We start from the raw sequence: 20,256 nt of genomic DNA, 5'->3' as shown, positions 1-20,256 counted from the left end.
CATGGTCCTAGAATCTCTAGTCTTAGAATTTTTGGGGTTATAAAGAGGAGATTCTATGATTCCCATGATTAATTATCACCACTAATATCCCTGTAAGTCAGACCATTCTGATTTCCACACTATCTCTCTTCAATATTATGGAAAACATATGCCATAACATATTCCATAACTGCTACTATTTTGTCCTGCCATTTAGGGGCTTGCTATAATCAATGAAATAGGAGAAATCTTGTCAATGACAGCAGCACTGTCACTACAATACAGCCACAATTACAGTCACTACAATACTTTACAAGATGCTAATGCTCCATAATCTGTAAAATTCTTTCAGTGTTTTGGTGAATATATTCCAAGTCCTTTCAGGAAATATAATTAGGGTTTGTGTGTGTGTGTGACAAATCCAATCCAGTATTTTTTTCCTCCCTAAGGTTTAGATTCTTTCTCTACTATACCAAGGAATTTATGGTAACTCAAATATTTAAAGTACTCATTCAAGGTCAATAGAAGAGCATATCTGCTGTTTCACATCTCTCTGAATTTTTCTTCCTCTGACTCTAGAACCTCCTTTAAAGAGTTCACCTGATAAAGTCAGGCTCACCTGGGTAATCTTCCTTTAATTAACTTAATGTCTACTGATTACAAAACACTTAACATCTTTATATCTAGAAAGTCCCTTAGATTTAATGTAAAGTAATCATTGAAATGATATTCCATCAAACTTACATCTCCTGCCCACACTAAAGGGAAAGGGATTGTGAAGGGATTGTGTATATACACAAGAGGGTGTGAATGTTGAGGACTCCTAAAATCCTATCTCCCAAACCCTTCAAGTATAATCTCTAAAGGTAATTGTATATAAATAAAGATATTCAAAAATAAGCAAAATATGTCATTTTAAGAACCAAGGACAAAATAACTAAGCGTCTTGAGTTTTACTAAAAAAAAAAAAAAAAAATTGACCCCGTTTATTAAAAGGTAAACGCTTTCAGTGTTTGGCGATACCAGACGTATTAAAGAAACAGCAGAATAGAATTAGCTTCCCTTCAAAGACTGTTTAATTTCTGTTATGTCCATGAAAAGTTTTCTGACTTAATATGAAGTACAAGATACAGGCCTCTAATTTTCAACATATGTTCAAAGAATTATAAATGGGAATTTTTTTATTTCTTACACCGAATCATCTTGAGATAAATCCATGTGTGTCAGTCTATATTTAATTAAAATCTTATCAACTATTACATATCTAAAAGCAGAACTTCAAAATATATTAATCAAAACGCAAGAGAACTGAAGGGAAAAATAGACAAATCTATAATTATAGTTGGAGATTTCAGCTTCTCTCTCTCTCCCTCTCTCTCTCTTTCTCTCTCTCTCTCTCTCCCTGGAATTAACAGAACAAATAAGTCAGTAAGTATATGATGGACATAACAAATACTTTTAATACATTTGATCTTATTGAAAGAATATAGCAGAATGCACATTTTTTTCAAGTACACATGAAATCTTCATCAACATAGGCTACATTCTGGCCATAAACAAAATCTTAGCAAATTAAAAAGACTAAAAATAACACAAATAGAAGTTCATAAGGGCATTAAAGTAGGATCAAAACAAAAATATATTTGGAAAATCTGCAAATATTTAGAAACTAAATAACATACATTGAAATAACTTATATTTCAAAGGGAAAGCCTCAAGGGGAATTAAAAAAAATTTTGAGCTGAAGTAAAATTAAAATATAGCCCACCAAAATTCATAGGATATATCTAAAGCAATGTGTAGAGGAAAATTAATAGAGCTAAACACTTGTTTTGAAAAAATAAGTAAAGTATCACTAACCTTAGCTTCTAGCTTGAGAAACTAAACAATGAAGCCAAAATTAAACCTGAAGACAGCAGAAGAACAGAAATAATAAAATTAAGAGCAAACATGAATAAAATTTTAAAAAATGAAAATAGAGAAAAACAATGAAAACAAAACTGATTCTATAAAAATATAGATGTCAGTGACATCTATGCCTATAGATTCTACAATTTCAATGAACCAACTAACTCCTTGGAAGATACAAACTGCCAAAACTCACTCAGAAGGAAGAAACAGAATGTCCCTATACCTATAAGATAATTTAAATTAATAATTTAAAATATTTCACTTAAGAAAAGTCCAGTCCCTAAATGCCATCACAGGTCATTTCTGAGAAATATTTGGGGAAGAAATACCACCAAATCAATACAAACTCTTCTAGAAAATTGAAGAAGAGGAAATACTTCCTAACTCCTTTTAGTAGGTCAGCATTACTCTAATAACAAAACCAAATAAAGATTAGAAAAGAAAGTTAAATACCAATATCCCATAAGATCTTAGATGCAAAAATTCTCAACAAACTATTAGCAAACAAAATCCGGGAACATATAAAAAGAAAAATAGACTTCATCCAAGTGGGGTTCATTTGAGGAAATGCAAACCTGGTTCAGCATTAGAAAATCAACTAAAATAGTGCTCGCTTCAGCAGCACATAAACTAAAATTGGAACGATACAGAGAAGATTAGCATGGCCCCTGCACAAGTATGATACGCAAATTTGTGAAGTGTCCCATATTTTTTGAGGAGGGCACCTGTTGGGATGAGCACTGGGTGTTGTATGGAAACCAATTTGACAATAAATTTCATATTAAAAAATAATTAAAAAAAGAAGCAAGATCTCCAAAAAAGAAAAAAAGAAAAGAAAAGAAAATCAACTAAAATAATTCATTATATTAGCAGAATAATGAAGAAAATTATCTAATCCTGTCAATATATGGGGGGGAGCTTTTAGCAAAGTTCAACATTTATTCATGATTTAAAACTCTCAGGAAACTAACAGTAAAGGAAGGCTTCCTTAACCTGATAAAGGGATTTTACTTAAAACTGAGCATTGTCCTTATACTTAATGATGGAAGACTGAATGCTTTTCCACAAGACTGAGAACCAGGCAAAAATGTCCTTTCTCACAATTTTATTCAACTGTACTGTAAGTTCTAGACAGTTGAATAAGACATGGAAAAGAATAAAAGGCACATAGATTGGAAAGATGGAAAGAAGTATATCTGTATTCACAAACAACACATCTATGTAGAAAATCCTAAAGCATCTTTAAAAAGCTTCTAAATCTCATAAGTCAGTTTGGAAAGTTCACAAGATATCAAATCAATATACAAAAATCACTTGTATTTTTATATACTTTCAAGCAATAACTGGGAATTGAAATGTAAAAGTACAGTAAAATTTACAACAGAGATAAATGATATACGTAGGTATAAATCTAACAAAATATGCATACAATAAGCATGCTGAAAACTATAAAACACTGATGAAATAAATCAAAGAAAATTTAATAAATGAAGAGATATACAGTGTTCATGGATTGGAAGCCTGAACACTATTAATAAATAAATAAATTATTTCTAAATATATATATATATATATATATATATATATATATATATATATATTCATATATATTCAACCCAACCCAAATCAAATTCCCAGGTGGCCTTTTTCTTTTTCTTTGTGGATAATTAATAACCTGAGTCTAAACTGCATATGGAAAAGCAAAGAAACTAGAAGAGTTCAATTAATTTTGAAAATTAAGTACAAAATTGAAGCCTAGCACTACCTAATTCAAGATTTAATATGAAGCTCCAGTTATCAAAATAGTGTGGTAGTGGTGAAGCGATAAGCAAATGAATGGGGAAAAGTCCAGAAAAATACCCACAGCATCATTTCAAGTGATTTTTTTAAATGTTTATTTATTTTTGAGACAGAGAGAGACAGAGCATGAACGGGGGAGGGTCAGAGAGAGGGAGACACAGAATCTGAAACAGGCTCCAGGCTCCGAGCTGTCAGCACAGAGCCCGACGCGGGGCTCGAACTCACGGACCGCGAGATCATGACCTGTGCCGAAGTCTGCCGCTTAACTGACTGAGCCACCCAGGCGCCCCTCAAGTGATTTTTTTTTTTTTTAAGTATAAAGGAATTACAGTGAAGGGAGCATAGTCTATTTTTTTTTTTTTTTAATATATGAAATTTACTGTCAAATTGGTTTCCATACAACACCCAGTGCTCATCCCAAAAGGTGCCCTCCTCAATACCCATCACCCACCCTGCCCTCCCTCCCACCCTGCCCTCCCTCCCACCCCCCATCAACCCTCAGTTTGTTCTTAGTTTTTAACAGTCTCTAAGAGCATAGTCTATTTTTGAAAATAGTGATCGAAAAAATGCACATCCATGTTTCCGGTATAAATAATGAATCTCAACCCATATTTTATTAACTCATAATGTTCATAGACCAAAATGTAAAATACAAAACCATAGAACTTCTGGCAGAAGATATAGGAGAAAATTTTTGTGATCTCAGGCTAGACAGAGAGTTTTTATATAGTTTGTAGAGTCTTTAGATAGAAAATATTCAACTAGAATGAGAGGAGAAAACAAAATGGAACAAAAAATTCAACAAATAAATTTTAGTATATTGCAAATGAATAAAAACCCACGCTAAGGTGGGTAGGTAAGAAACAAACTAACCTGGGACTTCGGTTAAGCATTCAACTCTTGATTTTGGCTCAGGTCCTAATCTCAAGGTTCCGGGGATTGAATCCACACTGACAGTGTAGAACCTGCTTGGGATTCTCTCTTCTCTCTCTCTGCCCTTCCTCCACCCATGCACGTGCATGCTCTCACTGTCTTTCTCAAAATAAATAAAATTTTTTTAAAGAAAAGAACTAACCTTAAGTTACTTTGGGAATCAATATTTTGGATACTGTAAGTCAAAGGCAAAAAGAACTATAAGAAAGTACATTTACTATATTTAGCAGATTTGTTTCTTGCAGGGGTATGGGTAAGCAATTCTGAAAATAACTTTTGTGTATATTAGGTTTGAAAGAATCAGTAAGTATATTGTAGATAATGAGAGTCAAGTTTCTTACTTGAAAAATTGCAGAAAAAAATTGCAATTTAAAAATATGAGAAGACTGGAGTAGGGGATGTGGTGATGGATTACAATGAGAAGTCTCAGTATGAATTCATGGTTTTATGCCACGAAGGCAACTTCAGATATGTAACTTAAGACATGTGTGTATGTTTGGCTGAGTACTATATGTCCTATATCTACTGAGACGGCTTGGATGGATGTTACTAAATAACATGCGAGTAGCTGTGAACACACTTAGCACCCAGATCTTGATGTCTCGATAGCATTCTCTAATTAAAGGAATCAAGTGCTCTTTGACAAAATAGTTGATTCCAGGGCTGGGGCAAGCAAATGCAAAATAAGCCTGGAGTATCTTGTGGCGGCATAAAATAAGGAAGTACTCAAACTGAAAGATCCTAAAGCCAACCTGTAAGAGTTCCTGTTGGCCAAAGCTGGAAATTTTTGAGAAAGAAAATGAACAAAGATAGGGTTAGGTTATAGCCTACAGAATAAGGTAAATACCAAGCATCCCATACTGAATAAATGAGGAAGAAGTAGCAGCTCTTCCTTACAAAGTGCTTTCAATTAATAAATGTAGAAAGACAAAGGAGATGGAAAATGACCATTAGAAAGTTACAGTAATAATTGTTGCAAACAAGATCCAAAGATGGATGCCAAAAGCAGCAGGCAAAAGTTGGAAAAGAAGGGGATATTTTTCCATTTCAAATTATCTATTTCCCCCCAAGATATTAATTAATTCTAAAGGAGAAAATAGTAGCATTATGAGAATAGCGGACACCACTTTAATTAAGTGATCAAGTTTAAACAAGACATATCAATATCACGTACCCTTTGATATGATACATTTACAAGGACACATCATTTCTATGATATTCTTGCCAAAAATGCATACCCTTCATCTAATTATGAAAAAAAAAAAAGATGAGACAAATACAAACTATAGGGCATTCTACAAAATAACTAGCCACCACTATTCAAAACTATCACAATCATAAAAGACAGGAAAGACTAGGGAACTTTCAGAGATTGGGAAAGACCAAGAAGACATGAAACTAAATGAATTGTGGTATCCTGGATTGGATCCCAGAAGAGAAGAAGTATTATTAGTGGTAAACTGGTGAAATCCAAATAAAATTGGCAGTTAAGAGTGTTGTACCAAACTTAATTTCTTAATTTTGAGAATTATGCTAAGGTTATACAAGATGTTGGGAAGTTGGGTGAAGTCTACATGGGAACTTTCTGAATTAATTTTGTCTAATGTAATTTTAACGTAAGCCTAAAATTATTTTAAAATAAAAGTTTCAAAAGTTACATATTAAATGTCTCTTATGGGGCACCTGGGTGGCTCAGTCAGATAAGCGTCCAACCAGCTCAGGTCATGATCTGAGTGAGTTCGAGCCCTGTGGCAGGCTCTTTGCTGACAGCTCAGAGCCTGGAGCCTGCTTCAGATTCTGTGTCTCCCTCTCTCTCTCTGCCCCTCCCCCACTCATGCTCTGTCTCTCTCCTTCAAAATGAATAAACATTAAAAGAAATTTAATGTCTCTTATAATATTGCATCATATTGTTATTCCATATAACACTAGTTATTGACTCCATTCTTGATCCTTTGGATAATACAATATTTTTCTAGCCCTTGGGATAATATAGTATTTTGAAAGGGGTTGTCATGGGTAGTAGTATGATGATGACGATGAATCTATGTGAGAATATTAACTAGTTCAATTCTCCTTTAAGCTCAAAATGAGACTGAAGTAAACATCTTCTGACATATAGGTAAGAAAATAATGTTCCTTCCTAACTCTGATTCTCCCATCTTTCAGATAGAATGGATTCTAGGTAAAAGACCATGCCAATTGTGGGAAAAAAAAAATCTGGTTTTTTGCTATATTCTGTAGGATCATATGTGGCACAAGCTAAAATGGAATTGAAAGGTCAGGTCCAGGGTCACAGAACGAGTGAGTTTCAATGCTGTTGTTTCCTGAGCAGCCCCAGTCCGGGGCTTTTTGGACCATCCTTTGTTGCATCCCACATAGTAAATTTTATACAGCATATTAAGGGTTTCAGTTGGATTGTTTTAATAAAAGTAATAAAATTTGTAATTAATTTTAAATTTAGTAATTGGAGAACAAGGGAAATGTTCCTTTAATGAAATTTCCTTGCATGATTTCTCAGATGGTTTTGCCATCACCAGTTTCACTGAGAACATCACCCTGTTGGAAGCTGCAATCTGAACAGATGAAGCACCTTTCAACCCAAGTAATTACCTCCCAGGGCTATAAACCCTCTGTGTCCAACACATAACCAAGCCTTGTCATTAAAATATAAATTACCTTTCCCTTTTTGATCTGTTTTAAAAGAGAATTGCAGGCTCCACAGCTGACTACCAGGCAGCGGGTAGAAGAAATGGGAGTAGAGAAGAATGTTGGCCCGGAAAGAAGCTTTTTCTTCCCTGAAAATGAGCTGTGCTTTGAGGATTGAGTTAGGAAAATGTTGGGGATTAAAGTGATAGGTGGGGATGGGACTAGAAAAGCAAGAAACAATTAAAGCAACAGCTGCCTCGAATCCCTTCCGCTCTTTGGCTTTTTCTTATCCACTCTCAAAGCATGTTTGCCCTTAGTAGGCTGCAGAGCAGGAAAAAAAAAAAAAAAAAAAAAAACCTAAAACAGTCACCATGGAATTTTTTTTTCTTCCACAACATTTTCAGTACAAATAACTTCAGGACACACACGCATCTCAAACATTAAATTAACAGCCTTTTATCCTTCGCTGCCACCAAGATCCCCCAGTTGTATAAAAATGATTGGAAAATATTGCCTGGTGGACCTCTTGGGCAACCTGAACTTCTGAAAAACAATAGCTACAACAGATGTTTCTTTCATATGATCTGTGTTTGATCTCCTAAATAATGTTTCACTACCACGGGCTTGGCAAAGGGTCAGGAAATGTGTATAATTTAAGGGGAAAATATGGAAACAAAGAAAAATCCCATGATATCCTGAAACAACTGCTACAAATTCTGATGATCAAAATATGGCTTATGTTATGGCAAATAATCTTTATTTTAAATGTCTAATTTCCAAAGATACTTAAGGTTCCAGACAAAGGCAGGCAGCCGTTTGCAATAAAACCGTACCATTTCATTTTGCAGACAATAGTAAAGAAGTCTTAAGACAACAAAACACATATGGATGTCAAAAAGTCAGGTCTCTCTCATGCTGTCCAGCAACTTCTTCAAATCAGCTTTTGAAAATCAGGTCTATGAGTCGTCCAACCTGACTTTCAGAAGTTTATTTATGTGTCTTATATAACTTTCTTCTTATTTATTCCACGTAATCCTTCTTTTGAGATAAAAAGCCGCCAGTTACTCATAATGAAGCTCCATATGCTTGGAGAGTACCACTGAGTTATTTTCTCTCAAAAAATCTCTCCCTCACACACATGAAAAACATTTCCCCCAACTTTTTCAACCTTTATGCAAGGATCCTTTTTTCTTTCCTATGATCCCTGTAAATATTAAAACGTGTGGTCTTATTCTTGGAAATACACTAAGAAAATATTTTCTTTTATTTGAAAAATTGCCCACAATCAACATGGTCAAAGAAGTTTAGCCTAAAAAGCCTAAATTATATTCTTCTTCCATTTTAAGTACTGTTAGCTAAAATAACGCTCTCCATCGTAAGTCAACTCAATTGCACCTTTATTTGGTGTCACTCAGAAAGCTGCAATCATTAAAACACAGACTCTCAGGGATCAGGTTTCTGGAAAAAGCTGCATGTGCCAGTGGTTTGAATTGACGTATAGTGATGCCATGCTTACCTTAGTAAAGGAGTACACATGGAATCAATGCGATCTGTCATGCAAAGCATTTGTACTTATAAAGTATGAAGTTCATGGTCACAATTTGGAAGAATGCCAAGCCCATGAAACAATATCTCACCCATCTTTGTCTTGACCATTCACAATGGTAGAACACATGCAGTATAAACCAGAAAGGGAAACAATTTTATTTAGGACCAACAAGAGAGATACAAAGTTATTTCAATTTAGAGTCAAGTAAAATCTGCTCCATACTCAAAAGCCATGATGTTAAATGTAAACGGGTACTGCTATTTCTTTCAAGAGCCACAGAAGCGATTTTCCCCCATATTTTTTTTCATAGTCCTCTTATCTCAATTTCATTGCTATATATGTTCTTTTAATTCAAACTCCTCAAAAAAACAAAAACAAAAAAAAACAACAAAAAAAAACCCTATCCTTCCCTTAGGTGTCCCTCCACAGCACAATCTATTGCACTTCTAAACTATGGAACATAGCAATTCTTTAGCCATATGGCTTTTAGTAACTGAAATGAGATCCCAGGAGTGAAATTCCTTATATTCAAGATCAGTTTCCTTCTCAAACTTAAGGTATAATAAGATTTGAACTTTGACTGATGAAAGTAAATGCAATTGTGAGAAAAAAAATTAGGTAGTGAGAAATTCCCTATAAAACAAATTCCCATAGGAATCCCTAAACTCAAAGTGGGAATTACCGATTTTTGAAGAATTTACCATCTATCTACACCTAAGTGAAAAATCATGTTATGTTAAAAGATGCAAATGCTTGTTAGTTAAATTTGTCATCATATGTCACTGCTTTGTATGCACCATCTGGTTTTTTTTTTGTTTTGTTTTGTTTTCTGTTTTGAATTAAGTTGGGGGGGAATATATTTTGAATGTGGCTAACTTTGACAGAATAACTCCACTTATTCTTGTCTTTTAAGGTGCCTTTCTATTTAATAATAGACGTCGTTACTCATATTTATATAGTTAATTTTTTAAAAGGGGAGGGAAAAAGAATGTCTTCATCTCTAATGTTTGATCTAAATATCTTTTACATGGTGGATAAAGATTACTACATTTAATAAGTTTTCCCTTAGGTGTCAATTATTTTAAATCCAGATTTCAGTTATTTCTGTAAGAATGTGGTGGTTATTTAGACCATGAATACCTCTAAAGAGATCAAAGGCCTTTAGAAGACTAATGTATAAAGTCGAAATAAACCTTTCTATTGCAATGGTTTTGCGAAGATCCTTTTCCAAATCAAAGGCAGCAGAGCCCACTACTGGCATAGTTGTTGAAACTTTTCTCTAGTCAAATAATCGAATGTTGCTTGGAGCTAAACTTGTATTGAATAAAAGCAAAGTCTAGGAATATAAATAAGACAACTTTTCAGCTAGCTTTCAAAACCCAGTGATGTATTGCAATAGGGTATCATGATCTGTTTAAAGATCAACATTAGGATGATCACATCACATATGACATTTTGGAGACATACTTTTGGAAAGCTGTAATTCCTCTGGGCAACTAAGGACCAACTGTGACAGTAAGTCAGCCAAGTTGCTGGAATAAAGTAAGGAAGGAAACTCTAACTGAAGGTGTAGGAGCTACGTGACCCTCTCCTACTTCTATGAACTATGTTTTACAAATGGAGTGATCAATGTGAATTAAATCAACAAATGTTGATTATGTGTTACTATTGCACAAAGAAAAACGGCAGAGAAATTTGTTTTAGCTTTGGTTTTGAATGAAAGGGATCTTAGTTTCCTTTGGTGGCTATAAAAAGTACCACAAACGAGGTACCTGAAAAACACAGAAACTTGTTCGTTCACAGTTCTGGAGGCCTTAAGTCTGAAATAAGTTGTCACTTATTTCTGGAGGCCAAAATCAAGGTGTCAGCAAGACTGTGCTTCTTCCAGAGGCTCTAGGGGAGAATCCATCCTGTGCTTCCTGCAGCTTTGGTGGCTGCTGGTATTCCTCAGCTTGTGGCTCCATAACTCCAACCTCTGTCTTTGGAGTTGCAGTGCCTTCTCTGGGGTCTATAATTAAATCCCCCCCTCTCTCTGTCTTATAAGGATACATGTAATCGCATTCGGGTCCAGCCCACATAATTCATGATAATCTTCCCATCTCAAAGGCCATAACTTAATTGCATCTATAAGAACCCTTTTCTCTAATATGGTAACATTCACAAATTCCAGGGATTAAAATATGAATGTCTTTTAGGGGCCCCTTTCAACATACAACAGAGAAATAAAATATCTCTCCAAAAATTCATAGTTATGAACTGATCCTCATCTGATTTGGTCTTTAAGATACTCAATACAAGACTTAATTTTGAATCATCATCAGGTAGCAGCTTTACATACCTGATATAAGTAATTGCAAAATCTCTCTCAGAGAATACATCCTTATGTCTGGACCTCAGAGGAAAAAGGACCTGAAGGAAAAAAACTTGTCAATAAAGAAAAAGAAAAATGCACAAGAAAACAAAATTATTTTTAAAAAGTATATATAAAACAAACATCAAAATTAGATCAACAAAGACTTCAATACAAACTCCTCACAACTGTTTCCATAATTCAGACTTGAATATTGGTGATTGAATCCCAGAACCTCAAAACACAGTAGGCTAGTCACAATAGCCAAATCCAATAATTTTACTAATTTTATAATAACACAAACCCACACCTTTCATTGTAGAATTTTTTAGCACTGCTCATAGTTTCAAGATGAGGTTTCATTCAATTAGAATTTCTAGACCAGAGTAAAATAAATGTGCCTAAAGAAATAAAAATGGGAAACAAAGTCATGAGAAAAAAGCAACTATAATAAAGGATAAATAATTTGAAAAATAGTCATAGAAATTTTAGAAATAAATATATAATCCTTGAAGTTTAAAAGTAAATGGATAGATTAAATAGTAGATTAATAGGCAATAACAATAGCTAACACTTTATGAGGCTTTACTCTCTGATCACTTTACAGTGATTGACTGATTTAATCCTTATAACAACCCATGAAGTATGTATTATGATTATCGTTATTTTATAAAGAAAATAAGGACAAGAGATTAAGACATTTGCTTAAATTATATAACTACTAGTTAGTGCAACTAAGTATAAAACCTCAGCAGTCTGTCTGCAAAGGCCACTCTCCAGTAAAATATTCTGCCAACTTGATTAGGCATAGCTGAAGACAGAGTTCCAGAACTGGGAGACAATCCAGAATAAATTAACCAGAATTTAGAACAAAGAGAAGAAAAATATGAAAGAGAGATGAGAAACAGAAAAAATATTAAACTAAGATAGCTTAATATATATCTAATTAGATTTCCATAATGAAAGACTAGAGAAAACGCAGGAAAAGTCATATTCAAATAGACAATTTTTTGAGAATTTCCTCAAATGGATGAAAGACATGATTCCATTCATTCAGGAGTCATGATCAATTCCAAATGGGACAAATAAAAGAAATGCACACAGAGACACATAGTAGTAAAAATGCGGAGCACCACTGAAAATGATCATTCAAGAATGAAGGTGAAATAAAGACATGTGCAGACAAAAAGGAACTTAAAGGGCTTGGAAACAGCAGAAACTCAGCAAAGGAAAGTACAGAGCTTATTATTCTGGGAGATGAAAAATGATCCTAGAAATAACTCTGAGAAACAAGTAGGTAAGCCAAGGAAAGAAAATGGAAAATATGTCAGGTAATCTATACAATTATTGGTTGTATGAATCAGTAATAATAATATCTAATTTGTGATATTAAGCAAATCAAAACAAAGCTGAAATACTAATCAATAACCCTTGACAACAAATAGAAATGAGAGAAAGCATTTACGATGTTCTGATAAAGGTGGACTATGGTTTTCAGACCAACCTTTTTTTTTAATTCTTCAATGTTTATTTATTTTTGAGAGAGAGAGAGAGAGAGAGCACAAGCAGGAGAGGGGCAGAGAGAGAGGGAGACACAGAATCTGAAAGAGGCTCCAAGCCCTGAGCTATAGGCACAAAGCCCGACTGGGGGCTCAAACTCACAAACCGTGAGATCATGACCTAAGCCAAAGTCGAACGCTTAACCGACTGAGCCACCCAGGTGCCCCTCAGACCAACTTTTCAATACATATATACATATAAGAGAAATATATCATAGTACATACAATAGAAAAACACATTTTTTTAAGTTCTTTTTAATGTTTATTTTTGAGAGAGACAGAGTGCAAGTGGGGGAGGGTCAGAGAGAGAGGGAGAAACAGAATCTGAAGAAGGCTTTGGGTTCTGAGCTGTCAGCACAGATCCTGACATGGGCCCAAACTCAGGAACTGCGAGATCATGACCTGAACTGAAGTTGGGCACTTAACCAGCTGAGCCACCCAGGCGCCCCAGAAAAACACATTTTAAAAAATCTGTTTAAATTCATAATATAGTTTTCAAGGAAGAAATTATTTGTACATAATCTAGGTAGGACAAAGATTATGTAGATATAGAGAGGTTAGAGGCATTGTCCACTCAAGGTAATTGCAGATTGCAAAAGTGATGAACAGAAAGCTAAGAAACTGAACATAAGGCTTTTTTTTTTTTTTTTTTTTTTTTTTGCAGATACCTAGAACAGGGAGTTTAAAAAAAAAAGGAAATTTGGGAATATACAAGGAAGACAGCTTCTAGTAAACACCAAGACTTTTGGTGGGGACTTCAAAGCACTGTGTGTATGAATAAAAAGAATGTAAAATAGTTTCTGGCAGTGTCTAAAACTCATTTCTGGTCAAGAACAACTGTTATCCTTATCCTAGCTATTAACCAAAGACAAAAGCAGCTCTCTCTGGAGAAATATATCATCCAGATTCTCCAATTACATATATTATTTTTCTGATAAAATCAGAAATTGTCAAATATTCAAGAAGATAAAATTTTACTAAAAACCAAGGATAAAAATAGATTCTCAGAGTATCTAGAAAGCATATTCATCAGACATGAAATTTTAAATTACATGAGAAAGAGTTTTTTGGGTTTTTGGTTTTTTTTGTTTGTTTTGTTTTAAGAGAGAGAGTGCACATGCACAAGGAGGGGAGATGCAGGAGAGACAGAGAAAGAGAGACAGAGAGAGAGAGAGAGAAAGAGAGACAGAAAGAGACAGAGAGACTGAGAGAATCTTAAACAGGCTCCATGCCCAGCACAGAGCCTCGTGAGGGGCTTGATCTCATCACCATGAGATCATGACCTGAGCCAAAATCAAGAGTCAGAAGCTTACCCGACTGAGCCACCCAGGAGCTCCAAGAAAGAGTTCTTATAAAATAATAGGAGTATTCTGAATCCAATTTCCCAATACATCTTCCAAAATGATACATATTATTAAAGAGAACAAATTAAACCACCTATAAACCACTGTACTGAATAACTGAAAGAACATTACAAATTTTGAATTCTATGTATTTAAGGAAATAAATACACAAGATAAGCAGCATCAAGTTTGGCACCAAAGTCAGAGAAGAGAATCAGCTTAATTGTGCAGAAAATACATGAAGATAGTGTAATCCTTGAAGTCTAAATAATACTTGAAAGAGAGACTCTTAACTTAAAAAAGAAAAAGAAGCCAGACCTGGTAGACATAGCATTAACTACAGGGAAATCAAAAGGAAGGGGCTTAAAAATTATGGGATCAGAGGTCAACATTTTGAGCAGGACACAACTTCTGAGACACAAGGAGGTAATAGAAAAAGGAAGGATACTTTGGAGGTTTGGTAAACAAAAAGGAGGTGAACAAGTAGTTAAATTAAGTGTTCTAAAAAAACGGTTACAAAACCAGAAAATACACCAACCCTTTCCTTGAAACAAAACAAAACAAAACAAAACAAAACAAAACCACCATTTATAGAAGACACTGAAATCAATGAACCAAGTGAACAGAATTTCTTTAAGAATGGAGTAAGTCAATCAAAACCCAATCCCTTGCCAGCATAGAATCCCCTCTTACTGCTTCTTAGGAAAGTTTTTTTTTTTTTAAATACAAAACAAAACAATTAAACCATAAACAACATTTATACAAGGCTAAAATAAGAAGAAAACAGACAATTGGAATAAAAATATTTTGAATAGTGAAACTAGGCTTCCTCTTAAACTCCCACCCCAACACAAAGTAAACAGAAAACACAGGGACACTTTAAATCAACACTGTACTTTTAATTACACTCCCTTTCCAGAGAACTAATACCAATCCTTGTCAAACTGTCCCCAAAATCTGAAAGGAAGGAAACACTTTCAAACTCATTTTACAAGGCCAGCATTACCCTGACACCAAAACCAGGCAATGACACCACAAGAAAGGAAAATTACAGGCCCATATCTGTGATGAACATAAATGCAAAAATGCATATATCAATGAAATATTAGCAAATTCAATTCAGCAATACATTAAAAGAATCACACACCTGATCAAGTGGAATTTATTCCAGGAATGCAAAGAAGTTTCAATATCTGCAAATCAATCAGTGTGATACACCACATTAACAAAATAAAGAATAAAATCGTATGATCATCTCAATAGATGCATAAAAAGCATTAAACAGAATCCAGCATCCATTTGTGGTAAGAGATCTCAATAAATTGGGTGTAGAGGGAACATATCTCAACACAATAAGAGCCATAGGTGTCAGACTAATATACTCAACTGTGAAAAGCTGAAAAATGTCCCTCTAAGATTACAAACAAGACAAGGATGCCCACTCTCACCACTTCCACTTAACATAGCATTGGAAGTCCTAGACAGACCAATTAGGCAAGAAAAAATATATAAAAGTCATTCAAATTGGAAAGAAAAAAGTAAAACTACCACTATTTGTAGATCATTACACAGCTATGATTTTATATATAGACTATCCTAAAAGACTCCACCCCAAATCTCTTAGAACCAATAAATAAAGTTGAAGTGTACAAAATCAACATGCAAAAATATGTTGCTTTCTACACACTAACAAAACTAGAGTCCGGTTTGACTGCTCCAAAAAGAATAAAATACCAAGAAATAAATTTAACTTAAGGAGGTGAAAGACCTGGACACAGAAAACTGTAGACATTGATGAAAGAAATTAAAGACGACATAAATGAATAGTAAGACACTTTGTGTTCATGGATTAAAAGAATTAACAGCATTAAAATGTATATACTACCCAGAACAATCTACAGATTCAGTGCAACGTCTATCAACATTCCAGTGGTGTTTTTCACAGAAGTCAAGAAATAATCCTAAAATTTTTATGGAATTATAAAAGACTCTGAATAGCCACAGCAGTCTTAAGAAAGAACAAAGCTGCAGACATCAATGATTTCAAACTCTATTACAAAATGATAGTAATCTAAACAGTATGGTATTGGCATAAAAAAGACACATAGATCAAACAGAACAGAGAACAGAGAACCCAGAAATAAACCCACATATATGTGGTCATTTAATTTGAGGCAAGAATATACAATGGGCAGAAACAATTTCTTCAATAAATCGTGTTGAGAAAATTGAAAAACAGCCCACATGCAAAGAGTAAAACTAGTCCACTATCTTATACCATACACAATAATTAAATCAAAAGGAATTAAGGACTTGAATGTAAGACCTGAAATCAAAGAGTCCTAGAAGAAAAATAGATGTTAAGCTCATTGACATTGGTCTTAGCAATGATTTTTTTGGATCTGACTTCAGAAGCAGAAGCAGCAAAAGCAAAAATAAACATGTAGAATTATGTCAAACTAAAAAGCTTCTGCAAAGCAAAAGAAATGATCAACAAAGTGAAAAGGCAACCAACTGAATGGGAGAAAATATTTGCAAATATCTGATAATTGTCTAATATCCAAAATATATAAGAAACTCATACAATTCAACAGCAAAACAACAAGTAACTCAAATAAAAATTGGCAGAGAATCTGAATAGACATTTTTTCCTAAGAAGACATATGCATGGTCAACAATCACATGAAAAGACGCTCAACATCAGTCACCATCAGGGAAATACAAATTAAAACCACAATATCACCTCACACCTGTTAGAATGGCCATTATCAAAAAGATAAGAAGTAATAGGTGTTGGTGAGAATGTGGTGAAAAGAGAACAATAGTGCACTGTTGGTGGGAATATAAATAAGTACAGTCACTATAGAAAACAGTAAGGAGTTTCCTCAAAGAAAAAGAAAAATAGAACTACCATAGGACCCAGCAATTCCACTCTGGGTATTTATCTCAAGACAATAAAAACACTAATTTGAAAAGATATATGCATCCCTGCCCCCTGTGTTAATTGCAGCATTATTTACAATAGGCATGATATAGAAACAATCTAAGTATCCATCAATGGATGAATGGATAAGGAAGGTGTGGAATACATATACAATGGAATATTATTCATCCATAGAAAATAATGAAATTTTGCCATTTGCAACAACAAAGTTAGACCTTGAGAGCATTATGCTAAATGAAATAAGTCAGACAGAGAAGGGCAAATACTATATGATCTCACTTATATGTGGAATCTGAAACAAAACAAAACAAAACAAAAAAAAAAAAAAAAAAGAAAAGAAAAACAGAAACCAAGTTCATGGATACACAGAGCAGATTAGTGGTGGCCAGAGAGAAAGAGGGGTGGAGAATGGGCAAAATGGGTAAAGTGGGTCAGAAGGTATAAACATCTACCTAAATAAGTCATGGAGATGTGGCGCACAGCATGGTCACTATCGTCAATAACATTGTATTGCATATTGGAAAGGTGCTAAGAGAGCAAATCTTAGAAGTTCTCACCACCACAAAAAGATAAAAAGAAGAAAATCTGTAACTATGTATGGTAACAGATGGTAACTGGACTAATTATGGCGATCATGTCTCAGTTTATACAAATATCAAATAATCATGTTGTACACCTGAAACTAATATAATGTTATATGTCAATTATACCTCAATAAAAATTCAATAAATTCAATACATTTTCTTTTCTTGTTTTTAAAATTTTTTTAATGTTTATTTATTTTTGAGAGAGAGAGAGAGAGAGAGACAGAGAGAGAGAGACAGAGCGTGAGCGGGGGAGGGGCAGAGAGAGACACACACACAGAATCCGAAGCAGGCTCCAGGTTCTGAGCTGTCAGCACAGAGCCCGATGAGGGGCTCGAACTCACAAACCGTGAGATCATGACCTGAGCTGAACCCGGACGCTTAACCGACTGAGCCACCCAGGCGCCCCAATTCAATACATTTTCTTAAACAAATGCTGAGTTAGAAATTTTTATGTCCTCTAGTTGAATCATGATACAGCATGAGCATGAGCATAAAACATTATTCACTACCTAAGGAGTGTGCAGGAAAACCAGGTTAATTGAAGATTCTAGGCAAACATCCAAATTCTGCTTCTACTCACTTATAGGCAGCAGGAAGTTTCCATAAGACCAGAGTTGATGTGGAAAGATCTGAGAACTTTAAGACACACCAGGGTAAAGGGCAGAATAGGAGAAAGAAAAAAAGCAAACCCAAGAAAACTAAAAGATTAAAAGGGAGAGTTTGGACCCCGAAGTTTCTAAATTATAGGGAATAGAAATAGTGGGTTTTTTTTTTTTTTCCTACAGATCAAGGAAGTTGCAGCAGGAGAGTAAAGAGTAAACCAGAAGTCTTGAGCACCTGCCTAGATCTGGAACAGATGTTGACAATAGGGGTGTTTCAACCAGGGCATTTAATGGATGAGATATAAAAGGTCTCGTTTAGGATGAATGTAAGGCACTGTTTCATCTGGATGACTCAAGGAAGGAGTACAAGGGGAAAATAGCTAAAGATATAAATTACCTGTGTAGTTCTAATCCTCAAAATGCGCATGATCATGGGCCATTTCACTTATATTTTACTTCATTTCAGTCAGATTTTTAGTGCCAAAAAATAATTGTCTTTGGAGGAGATGTAACTCTGTTGGAATGACAGTTGCTGTGAAAAGTCATAGGTATCTTTGTTAACTCTTATAACATTAAGAGTAGAAAGTACGAATTAGTGAAAGTTAGCACGCCATCCTTCGGTGGTTAACGAAACATTCACAGAATGTCAAGGGCAGGTCAGTGCCAAGGCAGCAATAGCTGTGCCTTGGTATTCAACATTTTGTTTCATAATTTTGAAGTAATAGCCACATACGGCTATCCTATTAGGACACATGGTCATTTTCCTATGCACAGCTAGCACAACATAAGCATGTGAAATGACAAGATAAGATCCAAACATGGCAACAATCCAAACATATCAACATCACCGAAATAAACCCCATTGTGATGTCAGCATCATTCCCTGAGGAAGCTGTGTCTCCTGAATAGGAGGTGTTAAAATCCCATAAAGAAATTCTACTAAGGGCAGGAATATGGCTTCATTACGAAGCTAATGTTATAGCCATTGGCCTTTTCACATAGGAATGCAGATAAAGCACCATTTCATGGACTATAGCATTCCCAGACATTATCCTCAATATGTGTTTCTCACCACAGCATGTGAGTCCTATTGAAGCATATGTGCTATGTTATTGTTTGTATTTTGGATACCATGAAAAAACAGAGTAACTCATTTACAAAATACCATATTTCATGGTCAACGTACTGAAAGCAGACTTCACCCAGATCACTATATTCCCAACTCAACATCAACCCATAAGGTTAGATAGAATAAGTATTACTCTATTTTGCAGGGGTGGAAATCGTGGCTTGGAGGTTACCCACCCAAGGTTAAACAGTAATCAGGAGAGTGAAGATTAGATCTAAGTCCTTTGACTTCAATCAAGTATTCCTTTGATTTATAAAATGTCACAGAAATAGAAAAAACATTTATGTTTGTAGCATAAAAATGAAACCAATAAAGTATTCTATGTATTTTGGAGTGTTTTATCTATGACACTAACATAAGATTTATAGACAATTTATTAGTAAAATTGTCACAAACACATTAATTTTCCATTAAAATGACATTTGAAAAAATATATTGATAAAATGAGAGAATTAAGTCTAATAGATTTAATAACAGATATTAAGTAATGAATGACTTCATCGTTTCAAAATCACCTTAGAAATGTCAGGTATTTTTCATCAGGAAGAATATTGCAACTAAAGAACTGTCCCCCGAGGAGACATTTCATCTGTTGCTGGAAGCCGAGCTACCCAGCCTGAGTGGCAGGGCCCAGGCTGTGGACAGATTGGTGACTGCAGGGCGGCCCGCCCACAGTGAAGCTTCTTGTACTCCTGCTTTTAGGTAATTTGGCTTTATTAAAGTACCTGGGGTATTGTCTGTTGGGGAATTGCCCTCGGCAGGCCCCCTGGGAAAAGAACCATTAGGGAAGAAAGTAAGGTTCCGCAAGAAACTGTGCGGCCTTACGTTTAGCCCTTGCCATCCTCTATGGAGACTCCTCTACTTACAGGAAGTATAGCCTCATGCATTCGCCAGCAAAGAGGGCCTGTAAAGGAGAGACATATG

The 20,256-nt window shown here is 34.8% G+C and overlaps 1 non-coding gene across 1 annotated transcript; it reads left to right on the top strand.

Annotated features, from left to right (window-relative positions):
• The first annotated feature begins 2,496 nt into the window (after positions 1 to 2,496).
• On the top strand, positions 2,497 to 2,603 carry LOC122220905. Its single transcript, XR_006203051.1, has one exon. It is a non-coding gene; the product is annotated as a U6 spliceosomal RNA (small nuclear RNA).
• The last annotated feature ends 17,653 nt before the right edge of the window (positions 2,604 to 20,256 follow it).

This window comes from Panthera leo, chromosome B2, assembly GCF_018350215.1.
Source record: "Panthera leo isolate Ple1 chromosome B2, P.leo_Ple1_pat1.1, whole genome shotgun sequence".
Taxonomy (NCBI): Eukaryota; Metazoa; Chordata; class Mammalia; order Carnivora; family Felidae; genus Panthera; species Panthera leo.
The sequence above is the reverse complement of the archived record's forward strand: the minus strand, read 5'-3'. Positions and strand labels throughout refer to the sequence as shown.